Raw genomic sequence first — 13,119 nt, 5'->3', positions numbered from 1 at the left:
CGATCACTCTTGATTCAATAAATTTGATTCTGTGTAGAAAAAGGCCTTCATCTTATTGACTTTGATGTTTATTAGAGTCCCTGCCTTCATAATTCTGCCAACGATTAGCTAGAGGTTGAAAATCCATGTCGTAATTGGAATCACAGTTAACAGGTGCACTAGTCACAACAGGCATAGAGGCTCCACTGATAATCTGGGAAGATTTAAATTTACCATATTTATAAATCTTATTGGTGCAACTCGGTTGCGGAAAAGCTAAATTTTTATTATGGCTGTCTGCATCCCTTTTGAGCTTTTTCTGTTTGCACATAGTAATGGTAGCCACATGCCTATCAAGTTTTGGCTGGAATATCATAATAAAGTGTAGTCTAATGATTGAAAACACAATGTTGTTTGGCATCCAGTTCAGTAACAGTCTTGTGTAAAGCCTCTATTTTACATTAATTAAATTCCATAAGAATTCTAAGTAGCAAAATCCCAGTATTGTTTAACAAATTGACATGGTGTGATTTATATGGTCATGTCAAATAATGCCATTAGGGAATCTGCAAATGCGTAAACCGTTAGATACCTGCTTAGTTTGTACACAGTGGTCTAGATAATGATTTTTATACTGTAGACTTTTTAATTTTAGCAGCTTAGATTCTGAATTGTAAATTAACTCCTTATAAGTCAGTTCCAAAGTGCCATCTTGTTCTGAACATAAGGCAGCCTGAGAATTATATGTTAAACTTGAAAAGGATTTACAGTACCTTTAATCAGAATTTGCACTGTACTTGCTACCAAAATCCTAGGAGAAGGCTCAGCTACTGATGTTCTGTCAGTCGAGTTGTTGGAAGAAACTTTCCCCAATTCGCTAATTTGTATAGTTGAGCTCTGCATCAGCTTGTGAAGAGATTGTCGAGTTTTTTCCAGTTTATCCAAAAACAACTGGCTAAACATATGTAACTTCGCTGAAACAGAATACACAGACAGATCCAAATCATCGTTGTTGATAGAGACAGATGCAGTTGTGTTAGAAACTGAAACCATGGTCGTAGACTGGCATGCTCAGAATTAACACCACCCAAATGAGAATAAACCAGCGTACTAGGAAACACAATGACTGGATAGATTATAAGTGATGTATAATGTTTGCAACTACATTTGTTTCAGCTGTGTCTGTGATCTATACTGTTTGCAACTAAAGTGGTGTCATGTATGATTTTCATTTGTATAAATGTAAGATTGCCCATGTCATGTGTGAAAATTTAATAAAGATGTTAGTTTGGAAAAAAATAATGTAACTGAAAAACAAGAAAAGTGCCTAGCCATAACGAAACTAAAAACTTCAGCGTCGATAACTACACAACACTAAAACATATATATATGATAAGCACTTTCATTCTTTAATAAAACATAAAACGTCATCAGACCATCTAACTAAGCTTGCCAAACCATTTTTTAAATGCAAAACGTCTTGATCATGTTGGAATCCACCAGATTATATATATAATGTAAAACCAATAAAAATGAAATTTGTTAAATATGAATTGATATCATTTATATGACAATTAAGTGAAAGAATTTTATAGTTCTAAACTTTTAAAAAGTTTAAAAAACTGGTTGCCAGCGTGCTTCTTTACACTCAAGCGTTTGCATAAATCACCATCATGGTTTATGTCAAATAACTTATCTAAAGCAAAACATTTATATTTTTTAAAAAACGACATATTAAAGAATGTTTTGCTAATGCATTATTAGGATCCTTTTTCCTAATTGCTAAAGTATGCACCTAAATGCACTTTGTCACCGTCCTTTTGGTCTTACCAAAATAGAATGCTGGACAAGAAGTACAGTATGCTTAACAGAGATAACATGTTGTGACCGAGTGCAGTATGACTCTCCAAGGGATCTAAAAATCCAAGGGAATCTGTTCTGTTGGCATTCAGAAAAACAGAAATCAATTGGAGGAATGCTTCATGAATGTGTTACAGAATTCCTTCCAGGAAAGACAATGTGGAGAGTAAAAATTCATTGTTCTTGGCAGGAGTAAAGGCCTCACTAAAAGGATGGAGACAATATAGTTTGTATTAATATATGCAAACAGTGACTTGTACTGCAATCACCAAACATTTGATTCAAGTTATATTTCACTGTGATGCAGGTTTTAGACTAGTGATGTATGTTATATTGCAAAAATAAGTACACAGGAAGTATAACTAAGTTCAGATTTATATGATTCATTTTTTCTTCTTTTCTGATTAACGAAAGCCATGGCAAATGTTAATTTATTAACTTAAGTTTTGTTAGAGTTAAATTGCCAACTGCATTATCTAGTAAAGCACAGTCAGTAGGTAGTGTACTTAAAGCTTTGTGCTTTTTGCTTACCTGTATACTGTTACTCCTGCAGTTGTTGCTGTATTTTGTGTTATATCAAAACACTGCTTGTTTTTGCATGCAGTGTACTTAATGCAAGGTGTCTACTTGCTACCCCGCTGTGTTGTGGAAACTGTTGTGCAAACAGGAAGTCAGCCGAGAGATAGCACCAACAGATGATTGTGGTGGGGCTTCATGTTGTGCGGTAGGTGTGAGGAAAAGGCTCAGGATGTGGCATTAGAAGCCCCTTCCACTTGTCCAACAGTATAACAGCATGCACAACTAATCAGCTGATTCCTTCTGTATACTGTGGTTAAAAACTGGTAATGTGCAGAGCTCTGTGGTGCCGCTTTCATGACTGGCAGATCTGAAATTAAATTGTGACCAAAAAAAAAAAGAAACTGAAACAAAGTCATTCTAAGAATTTTTCCATGTTTGTCTAGGGACCCTTTGTAGTAGCCTTAGGAGTTGTATTTTGATTTAGAATTCTAATCTGAGAAACAGTGGGATAGGTGCAGCAAACCCGATTTCTTTGGAAGATTGTAATAGAACAGTACACTGTACCTGCCTAATTGGGTCGATGACACAGTCAGATTACTTTGTCATAATTTCAGGATTTTGTAGCAGATTTAAGTGCAGCCATGAAATTAATTTATCCATCTCATATCTGCCTTGCAAAGTTACAAGCTTCGAAGTTGTGGTGAGCAGTGAAGAAGACCACCCTAGAAAGTGAAGTGAGAAATAATAAAAGAAAGTTACATGCAAACAAATATACTGCAACGCACTGCAACAGTTCCAGCAGGAAAGGCCAGTGTTACATTAAGATATTGTAGTGTTTATGTTTACAGAAATGTTTTTGTGGTAGAAAACCACTAGTGGATTGACAATGTTATGAAGTCAAAGTGTTCTGAAACTGTTTGAAGCATTGCAGTGGGACTGATATATGCCAGATTGGTGCAGAAAATGCTTCTAGCTTTAGGATCGAGTGAGAAATTTTATCCAGTGAATAGGGAAATGTAAAGGGCATTTTATGTTTGTTGTAGGACTCTGTTCTCAGTTAGAAGACAGTGCTAACCTGGAAGATTGTAAAAGCTGCGATCACAGAACTATACCTTTCAGGGAAAAATTCTACTCTGTCCGTAAAATCACATTTTAAATGAAAATGTGTTTCATTCATAAAGAAAGAAGTAGCTAATGTGAAAGATGGTACTTCAAGATAGATGATTAACTTCTAAAGTAGAAAAATCGAGAGTTAAAGATATTTAAGCTGAACAGCTGACATTTCATTGTCTCATGGACAACTCCCCTTGAAAAAAATATACAGAATGTGACGTAATGCTATACATTTGGGACTTTTGTGTCTGAAGAAGACAATTTCTGGTATACCACATGAAAGACATTTAGTGCCTATAATTACTTGTACCTTCTTGTTAAATTTTTAAATGTATTTGTTTTTTAATTGAGTAGCTAGGCTATTCAGTGTCCCTTTTCAACCATGATCCAGATTTCACAAACGTGATACACTACCAGTAAGACAGAGGTTAAGCAAGCAATAATGCCTGACAGGGTGTCTGTTAATGTGTAATTAATGCCTGTCCAGGGGTGTATTGAGGCCAGATACCACAGGCTGAGAGATATGGTCGGGAGGTACGCAAAGGTCTTATGTGATGCTGCCAGGGATCGCTCAATTGCTCTCACTGTTCACTTCTATCTCTCTCTCTCTCTCTCTCTCTCCCTCTCTCTGTCTCTCTCTGTCACACTCACTCTGCTGGCTTCATGCAAGTATTCACTCATACATGCAGACAGTAACATAAACACACACACACACACACACACACACACACACACACACACACACACACACACACACACACACACACACACACACACACACTTTTTTCTAATTTATTTTTAGAGCCATCTCTCTCTTACTTTCATACGTGCATACACTCTTACGGTTTTTATTTTAAACTCGCTAAACATCAGAAGTGAGTAAAATAACAGCTCAATGGATCTCTCTCTCACACTAATACATGCATACACTCTCACACACAGACATAAACGCATACACACATTTTATTTATTTTACTTTACTTTTTTAACATTTTACACTTGCTAAACAGCAAAGGTGCTGCTTAGCGAGTGTAAAATAACAGCGGCCATTCCGTTTTCTCACTCCGAGCTCCACGGCAGCTTGATATGCTGCCATGAAATTGTGGACTCATTTTTCAGCAGGTGTTACTTTACATTAATACCCTGCTGGAGAATGATCATTCTCCAATCAGGGTACTGATGTACAGTTTGCCCATTCTCTAATATAGTTTCATACACATGCATTTGCTTCTTTTGGCAGTTATTACAAGTTAATCAAATATTAATATACGTTTCTAACAGAGGTCTGATATTTTGATTTGTTACATAAATTTTTTTCAAACAGGTTCATACACTGACGGTCTTACTCATTTGCAAATTTAGATTTTTTTTTTTTAATATTATAAAGATGTTAGTACTTAGATTCTTGTAAGCTGGTATTTGTCCCTTAAGACATTTCCATCAGGAAGCTAGAATACCCAGGAAACCACATCCTTCACCTGGGAATTGCTGAAAGAGTACAGACATTTGTAGCATTGAGATATTCATTCCATCAGGTATTATACTTTTAAAATTGTTTTCAGATATAGAGTAGTAATGGCATAAAGAGAAATAGAATAGAGAGAAAGATGGGTACTAAGGCTGCTATTTACAGTTTTACATACACACACACACACACACACACACACACACACACACACACACACACACGAACATTGATGAGAAAGTTAAGGAGGACTTGGAGGTCATCTACAACTCTGGGGTAAGGGAGAGAAAATGGGAAAGTACTTGGCTGTCTCTGTCAGGATTTTTAGGTGTTAGCACAGCTAATTCTAAATTACGTGTAGATATTTATTGCCTAGATTTTAATGGATAATAGTTTCAGTCCGTTGGAGGCAGCCCTGGAAAGCTGTTGTTTGCATGCTGTTTGTTGCATTGCTTTTATATGCATTGTAATTTTAAATGTATATTGTTTTGGATTAAGTCACTATCAAATTGAATGTTGATATTGTAAACAATCTATATAAACTTTGCTCCCTTTGACTTTTTAAACCTTGAAAACCAGCTATTATGATTGTGAAATTATTGTTCAGAATTTCATTTATTTTAATTGTGATGATGTTATTATTATCCAGACTTGTCTGGGTTTTATTAGGTTAACATTTTTTAACAAAGCATGTCATTCCTTCCAGTTCACTGTGATTTGAATTGCCTGAAGAAAATTATATTCCTTCGTTTTATAAGAAATGTGGAGAATTAGCCATTAACTCTGCTGACTGAAAGGAACAGGCAGTAAAGGTATTTAACTACAGTATTTATGTGATTGTTGTGTCTTTTGGCTTTTCCCGGTTAGGGGTCACCACAGTGGAACTCCGGTCCGCTAATAATTGGTAGTTGATTTTTACGTGCCAAGTTACTAGCCCTGATGCACAACCTTCAACGAAGGTACGCCCATTCACGCATGTCACCAAGCAGAAGATGCTGTAGCTGAGAATCGAACCGGACAGCGTCTTACTGTAAGGTGACAATGCTACCGCAGCACCACCACCGCGGGTTTACAGTATTTATGTGATAATGGGGTAGAATTCAGAAAGCATGTTACATGTTGCCCAGGTGTGGTACAGACAGGGTTACCACATGTCCCACTTTGCGAGGGACAGTCCCTCTTTAGGCAGTTGTGTCCTGTGAAAAATATCAAAAAAAAAATAGCAAATGTCCTGAGATTTCAGGACAAAAATATTTCCTAAGTTTTCTTTAATAGTTGCATAACACAGTTATTTTATATATGAAACTTTTATATGTTATGTGAAGTAGCATAAGCAATTCAAATGTTACTAGAGTAAGCTTTTATTTGTGCAAAAAAGTAAAGTTCTATACTATGCACGGCCATAGGTATGTTTTGTCCTGGAAAATCTGACATTTCTACAGAACATGTCCCACTTTGGGCATTTGAAAAGGTGGCAACCCTAGGTACAGAGTATGAGATTCCCAGTGTTTGAAAACCAAATTAAGTCTGATGCACATTGTGTTAGTCTGTTACAATTAAGATTCATAAGAGGAATTCAGAGCCAGGATGCTTAAATGTAGAGCATATGAGATGATGTCTGTATTGTAGAGCAAGCAAAGGACAGAGGGGATGCCATTTAGATCACTGGCATCACAGGAATCACAAACCCAGTAGCATCTGACATTACAGACTAAGGGCTCAGCCATTCATTTCACTGGTGCTCTTAGTGCCACATATAAAGGCACGGTGCAGAAGGTCTGGCAGCAGCAGCTAGGGAGCACAGCAGGGAAGCAGTATGCACACTAGAGTTTAGAAGGCAGTCAGGGCTGGGAGGCAGCTTAAACTGCCTCATTTGTGCACAGCATTGCAGGTTAAGTATGTATAGATTCCCCCCTAATCATTTTGGAATGTGGGTGAGATTAGATTACTTAAAGGCACGTAGTGTTACAAGCTGTGCACATATGTTATAAATAATTCAGGGGATGCTCAGGAAGAATGGGCAGTGAAACATACAGATGTTGTCAGGGGTAGTCTGGGAACACTGTCTGGAAGTGACTTCCTTAGAGTGACACTATGCAAGTGGTGGTAGAGGTCGATCTCAGACATACAGGATGTTGCTCATTGTAGCTCTTAATATTCATGCTGTGGAGTGGAGTGATAGGCTGCTCTGTACAAGTACATAAGATGATGGCATTTGTATTTGAAAGCAGAGGGTGTGCACTGCAGTCCAGTTGTATGCCCTGCAGTTGTTTCATGTCACATTGAAGCAGACTGTACAACGTACCATAGACAGAATAGCTCTGGAAACAGTATGAACTATGTAGGAATGAGCAATGCCTTTTAGAAAATCATTGAACTGAATTGTGTTCATTAGCCAGTCCTGCACACTTTGATTTATAAGTACTTTATCTGAGCTTCATGCTGTGTGACTAATGTTAGAAAAATGCAGAGGCTTTCCAGGTTATGGGCCTATATTTGGTATGTACTGGTGTTTGTGCAGCTCACTCATATATATGACAATGGTAATATTGCTGCTGGTGTGTGTGTGTGTGTGTGTGTGTGTGTGTGTGTGTGTGTGTGTGTGTGTGTGTGTGAGTGTGGGGGTTTAGGAATGTAGAAGTTTATAATTTTTTGTGTTTTAGTGTGTGTGTTTTTTATACATAAGGATATTTAAAATACTGCATTTTATGTTTATAGGTGTATGTAAATGATTGTGTCTGTGTGTGTATTGCCATATGAAAATGTGTGTGTGTGTGCGCGCACGCGCGGTCACCAGTGAACATAATTATCTTCCCTTCACAGCATAAAAATATACCACATCCTTATGGACTTTGTGTTGCATTGACTGCATCTCTGTGTACCTTATTACTGTGGGAACAGCTACGTTTGTATTACATTATTTCCAGCAGATGCATATGGAAACATGCAGAGACACACACAGACGCATGCACTTGTAGCTCTGAAGGTGTATATGTCGCTCATTCTCTGCCTTCAAAGTCCAAAATTAATTATGTCAGCTTGCCAAGTTCCTGCCTTGTCCCTTTAAGTCATTATTTGGGTACAGGCTCCCGTACTATGTACCCATACAGTGCCTACACCCAGTACACACTTTGACTTTCCAGATTCCAGTTCTGGGATTTGTAAAGAGGGAAACTGGAAGGTGATAGACCAGACAGCATATTTCCTTTTGAACCACCCCTCCTGTCAGTCACCACAGACACTTCAGTCCTGGCATGGAGAATGGTTTCAAAATGGTGTAAAAGTGCAAGGTCTGTGGGACCCAGCGGACGGACAGAAGCACGTAAATGTCAGAGAGATGCGAGCTTTCTTCAGTGCTTTAAAGGCCTTGAAACATCTGTGGTCTACAGGACACGCGCAGCACCACAGTGGTATTGTGTATAAACTGACAGAGGAGTACCAGACCCTACCCTCTTTGCAGATTAGCTGTGATAACCTGGAAGGTAACACTTCAACACAATCTGACTTTTCAGGCTTCATCCATTCCATTCCATCAGAGCAAACCCTTACTGCAGAAAAGCTTCACAGGAGCAGGGTAGACTCCCACACAGGGAAACCTCATCCTAAGGTCTTCCAAGAAGTGATCCATCTGTGAGAACACCTCATGTACAGTAGATGTCTTTGCCTCCCCTCAGAATAGACAACTAAAAGAAATTCTTCTCCTGGATATCATGCAGTCAGACATGGAATATAGATGCCTTCAAAATCCAATGAACAGGAATGTTCCTGTATACCTTTCCCCCCTTTCTACTGACTACTAGAACCCTTCAAAAATTATGGTTGTGGCTGTCTTCCAGCACTCTATCTCTGCAGGTGAAATACTCCATCTTTAGCAATCTTGAGGGATGTGCAGGATGCTAGGCTTATGTTCAGCCTCACTGAACCTTCCCAACATCGTAGACACTGGTACTGATAGCAGTCCACCGTGATCTGCTGACATGAGAATGGGTAATGAGCTTAACTCAGAATGCTCTATAAGGTTTTTTGAAGGCAATGAGTGGGTACTGGCAGGCACACAATTCTTTCTCTTAATCTCTTGTCTCTCAGTGCTGTACACTGGAATACATATGCACTGCTTCTGGTGTGTAACTTGACTGTCTGCGAATCAACCTGAAGTCTTTTAATCTCACAGTTGTGTTTTGCTTTTGCAGAGTTGCATGACAGTTCACAAACTGTGCATGCACACATTTATGGATGCATGTTAGAAGCAAATCAGCTTATTATACAGGCATCTACAAGATTCCAGGGTATCAAAATGATAAAAATGCAGAACAAAATGTGCATGGATCCGATACAACACACGTCCATGGAAGCCTTGCTGACATCTGCTTTGGATGTACAGGGGGAACCACAGGTGATAATTACCAAAGAACATAGGGGTGTCACTCAGATAATAGTGAGGGAAGAAGTTCCAACTACAATTATAGAGTGTTGTCAGGGTTCAGAGCCTCCTAAATTGTTTAAGGCTGACGTCACACTTAAAAAGAAACAGAAGACTAAACATATTTCGCCTGCTGCTAAGGATCATCAGAGTGAATGGCAAGACTTCACTGAAGGTCTGTTTAATGCCTTATGGCTCTGAAGCCTTCACAGGAGGTCTCTGTTCCAGCTCCTCCTTGGTCTTCTACCCCCCTCTTTTAGTTTCATAGGCCAGGCTGGCTTGGCCCCAGCCTGCCTAGCCATAATGATTCCCTGGCTATTGCTTCCCACAAATATTTACTTTCCTGACCCTGTCTCAGTGATCACTGATATCCTAGTGAACCTCCCATTTTCCCTCCCACCACTGGTCTCCTGCACCACTGAGCGCCTGCCTGACAGTGCCTCCTGCCCCAGAGCATGTGTGGAGTCCCCTCAGAGCTGGAACTGTCCTCAAAAGCATCTTTCTGGTCACCCCATTTTATACGTCAAGATCCCCGGAGTACGTGGCCCAATGTGACTGAGACTATGAAAGGAAGACCAACAACCTGTTTTATAATGATCCTGCATATATAGACCAGAGTATGATTATGCGATATATATTGTTTCGAAGGAAACAGCATACATCCACCAGGCCCTGACCTCTATTATGATAGTCTGGCACACTTGGTATCGAAAATAGTCTCGCAAATGGTCTAATGGGAGGAATGAGTACAGAGGGTGAAACAAAACTTCCTGCCAGTAATGCAACGCAGGGTCAACCATTAGACTGAACACACGGCATAGGTGTGTGTCTTGCAAATGCTATCCAAACATATTTTACTTGCGCCAAGACGTATTGCCTTGCCACCTACATGCTGAAATAGGGTGTTTGATGAGCGAGGGACAATGACCCTTTTCCTGGATGTAAAAGCCTTTAGTGATGAGGTGCCAATGCAGGGGTGATTTCTAGTCCGTTATGGCGGCGTGGTTTATCAAAGGTGAGACCACCCTGGAAGAGGACAACCCAGACCTTTTTCCTGGATGCTCTTAATATGTAATAAGCCACCATGTGGTAATTCATAAATATTTTGATGTATGGCCACCCATGGTGTTCACAGGTGTTATATTTCTCCCTGTCACCTGTCAACTTTCATGGCCATTTTTGAATTTCCTAGCTCTTGAGCCTATGGCTTTTGTTAGACTAGAAAATTTCTTCTGTGCGTCTTTTGTAGTATATTCACATCATTTGGGGACTCAGCTGATACATCCTAGCTTTCTGTGAACACCCGCAACATTGTGCTGGGTAGAGTCCCCAGTGCTGGCCTGTACATCAGATAAGCTAGGATGCCAAACAAGAGGGAAGGCCCCAGACAGAAACCCTACTTCTGTACAATTACTGGAGGTGGATTTGAGTTAGGGCTGCCTTTTACAGTGTGTTCTGTCAGTAAGCTATGCCCAAATCTAGTGGCCAGAACCAGAACCCAATGACCAAACCCTTCTTATGAGGTGGATTTGGAGTTGGCTATTTTCCTTGGTGTGGGTCCAGGTAGGCTGTGTGAATCACCTGGCCTCGTCTGCCGGCTCTGAGACTGACTCCAAGAAGTCATCCAGGTTCAGGGAGGTGATCGTCCTCATGAACCAAACTGGGGTAGGGGTCCAGTGTTCAGTGTCAGCTAATGTCTCAGTTTTATAAGTTCTGGATTAATACTCTCAGCTTTGCAGGATCAGGTCATCAGACTGATGGGATTTGTAGTTGCCGGGATCCAAAGTGACCCCTTGTGGAGTGAGACGAAGCTGTGCACCAACTCTGGGTGGTGATGGGCAGCCTGAGGTGAGCTATGATTAAACATGGCTGCTACAGTGAGGTGCCAGTTCATTTTATAGATCATGAATTGCTATTTCCAAGATGTCATTCACCCAGGTGATTATATGCTTAGCTTTGGAGAGTGCAGAAGCGACCTGAGGGTCGTTTTAATTAAACATTTCATACCCTTCGTATTGAGATGGCCCCAGTAGTGGGGGTGAGAGGGGATGAAGGAATTGAATATATTCAAGCAGGATATTGCAATATCTTTGGGATCAGTATATCTAGTGCCATTCTGCTGCAGCTCAGAGACTGAGTATTGCCATTTAGATTCTTGATGTGAATGGGCCCTTCAGGGGAGTGAGAGGGATGAAGTTGGCACTGAATATATCTACCAGGATATTGTAGCAATATCTTTGGGATCAGTATATCTAGTGCCATTCTGCTTCTTGACATAGGTTGGTACTAGGCTATCAGCCCTAGGGCCTATACAAGCCTAGTCATAACAATTCCCTGGCTATTTCTTCCCACATTATTTACTTTCCTGGACCCCTGTCTAGCAGGGCGACTGACGTGATCCCTGGGGTGAATTTCCTTTCTCCCATCCAATCGTCAAGGTTCCTCTTGAAGAGGTCCAAAGAGGCACTCTGCTTGACATGTATGGGCAATCTGTTCCAGAGTCTGGGGAGTCTCTGGGTCAGGAACCTATCCCTCCAGCATGTTTTGTTTATTGTGTTGACAAGGTTTAGATCCCTGGAGCGTGTAGCTCTGAGGGATTGGGATTTCTTTAAGTGTAGCATGTCCAACAGCTCTGGGTTTGACATGGCCTTGTATGTTAAGCCGAGATCGCCTCTGAGTAGACGATATGCGACAGAGTATAGCTGGAGTTTTTTAAGGCGGTCAGCGTAGGGCATCTGCTTTAGGCCTGTGATTCTTTTAGTGAGGTATTTCTGAGGCCTTTCCAGTTGTTGCAGATGTCTTGAGAGGTACATACCAAATGGGGCGAGGATATGAGTAGGTCTGCAACTCATTGTATTCTATAATGGGTCTAATGAGGGATGAGTACAGTGGGACAATGACCTCCTTTTTTCTGGATGAAAAGCCCTTCATGATGAAGTGTGCCACATAGAAGGATTTCCTGACTGTTGTGGCGATGTGGTTATTGAAGGAGAGACCACTGTCCACCTGTGTCCCTAAGTCTCTTATCACACTTTCTGTGTTTAGTGTACTGCCACCTATATGGTAATTCATGGATACATGTTTTTTCCCAAAGGGGATAACAATACATTTCTTGGCATTGTGCTTGAGCCCATGGCTCTGGCACCAAGCATCTGTTTCTGTAAGGCCCTTTTGTAGAGTATCCACATCATTTGGGGATTCAATAATGGCTCCCAGTTTGCAGTCATCTGCAAACTTTGTTAGCCAGAGTCCCTTACTGTTGACCTGTACTTCAGAGAAGTAGATGCCAAACAAGAGCGGCCCCAGGACTGAACCCTGAGGTACTCCACTTGTCACTTGTCTGGAGCTGGATTTGGAGTCGGCTACTTTTACAGTGTGGGTTCTATCAGTAAGCCATTTAGCAACCCATTGGGTGACATAGGGATTAATGCCCAACTTAGTAAGTTTATCTATGATTCCAGAGTGGGGGATGGTGTCAAAGGCCTTGGCAAGGTCTAGATAGGCTGTGTGGACCACCTTACCCTTGTCCATGGCTCTGGAGACTGATTCAAAGAAGTCAATCAGGTTCAGGAGACAAGATCGGCCCTTCACAAACCCAAACTGGGTGGGGTCCAGTGTTTGAAGGTTGCCAATGTCTTCGTTTATAAGTTCCATGATAATACGCTCCATGGCCTTGCAGATAAGGCTTGTCAGACTGATGGGACGGTAGTTTCCGGGATCCAAGGTGGATCCCCCTTGTGGATTGGGATAACTGTAGCTCTGC

The 13,119-nt window shown here is 40.6% G+C and overlaps 1 protein-coding gene across 3 annotated transcripts in view; it reads left to right on the top strand.

The window, feature by feature from the left end:
- RHBDD1 (rhomboid domain containing 1) overlaps positions 1-13,119 on the top strand; it is a 1,445,444-nt gene that overhangs the window by 271,447 nt on the left and 1,160,878 nt on the right. Inside the window, exon 2 of one of the 3 annotated variants that reach the window (XM_044070237.1) lies at positions 5,643-5,748. The exons of the other annotated variants lie outside the window; for them this stretch is intronic. The gene's annotated coding sequence lies outside the window, so the exon portion shown is untranslated. The remainder of the gene's footprint in view (positions 1-5,642; positions 5,749-13,119) is intronic. 3 annotated transcript variants of the gene reach the window in all.

The sequence above is a fragment of the Protopterus annectens genome, chromosome 4.part1 (assembly GCF_019279795.1).
Source record: "Protopterus annectens isolate FY-2018-M chromosome 4.part1, PAN1.0, whole genome shotgun sequence".
Lineage (NCBI taxonomy): Eukaryota > Metazoa > Chordata > Ceratodontiformes > Protopteridae > Protopterus > Protopterus annectens.
The sequence above is the reverse complement of the archived record's forward strand: the minus strand, read 5'-3'. Positions and strand labels throughout refer to the sequence as shown.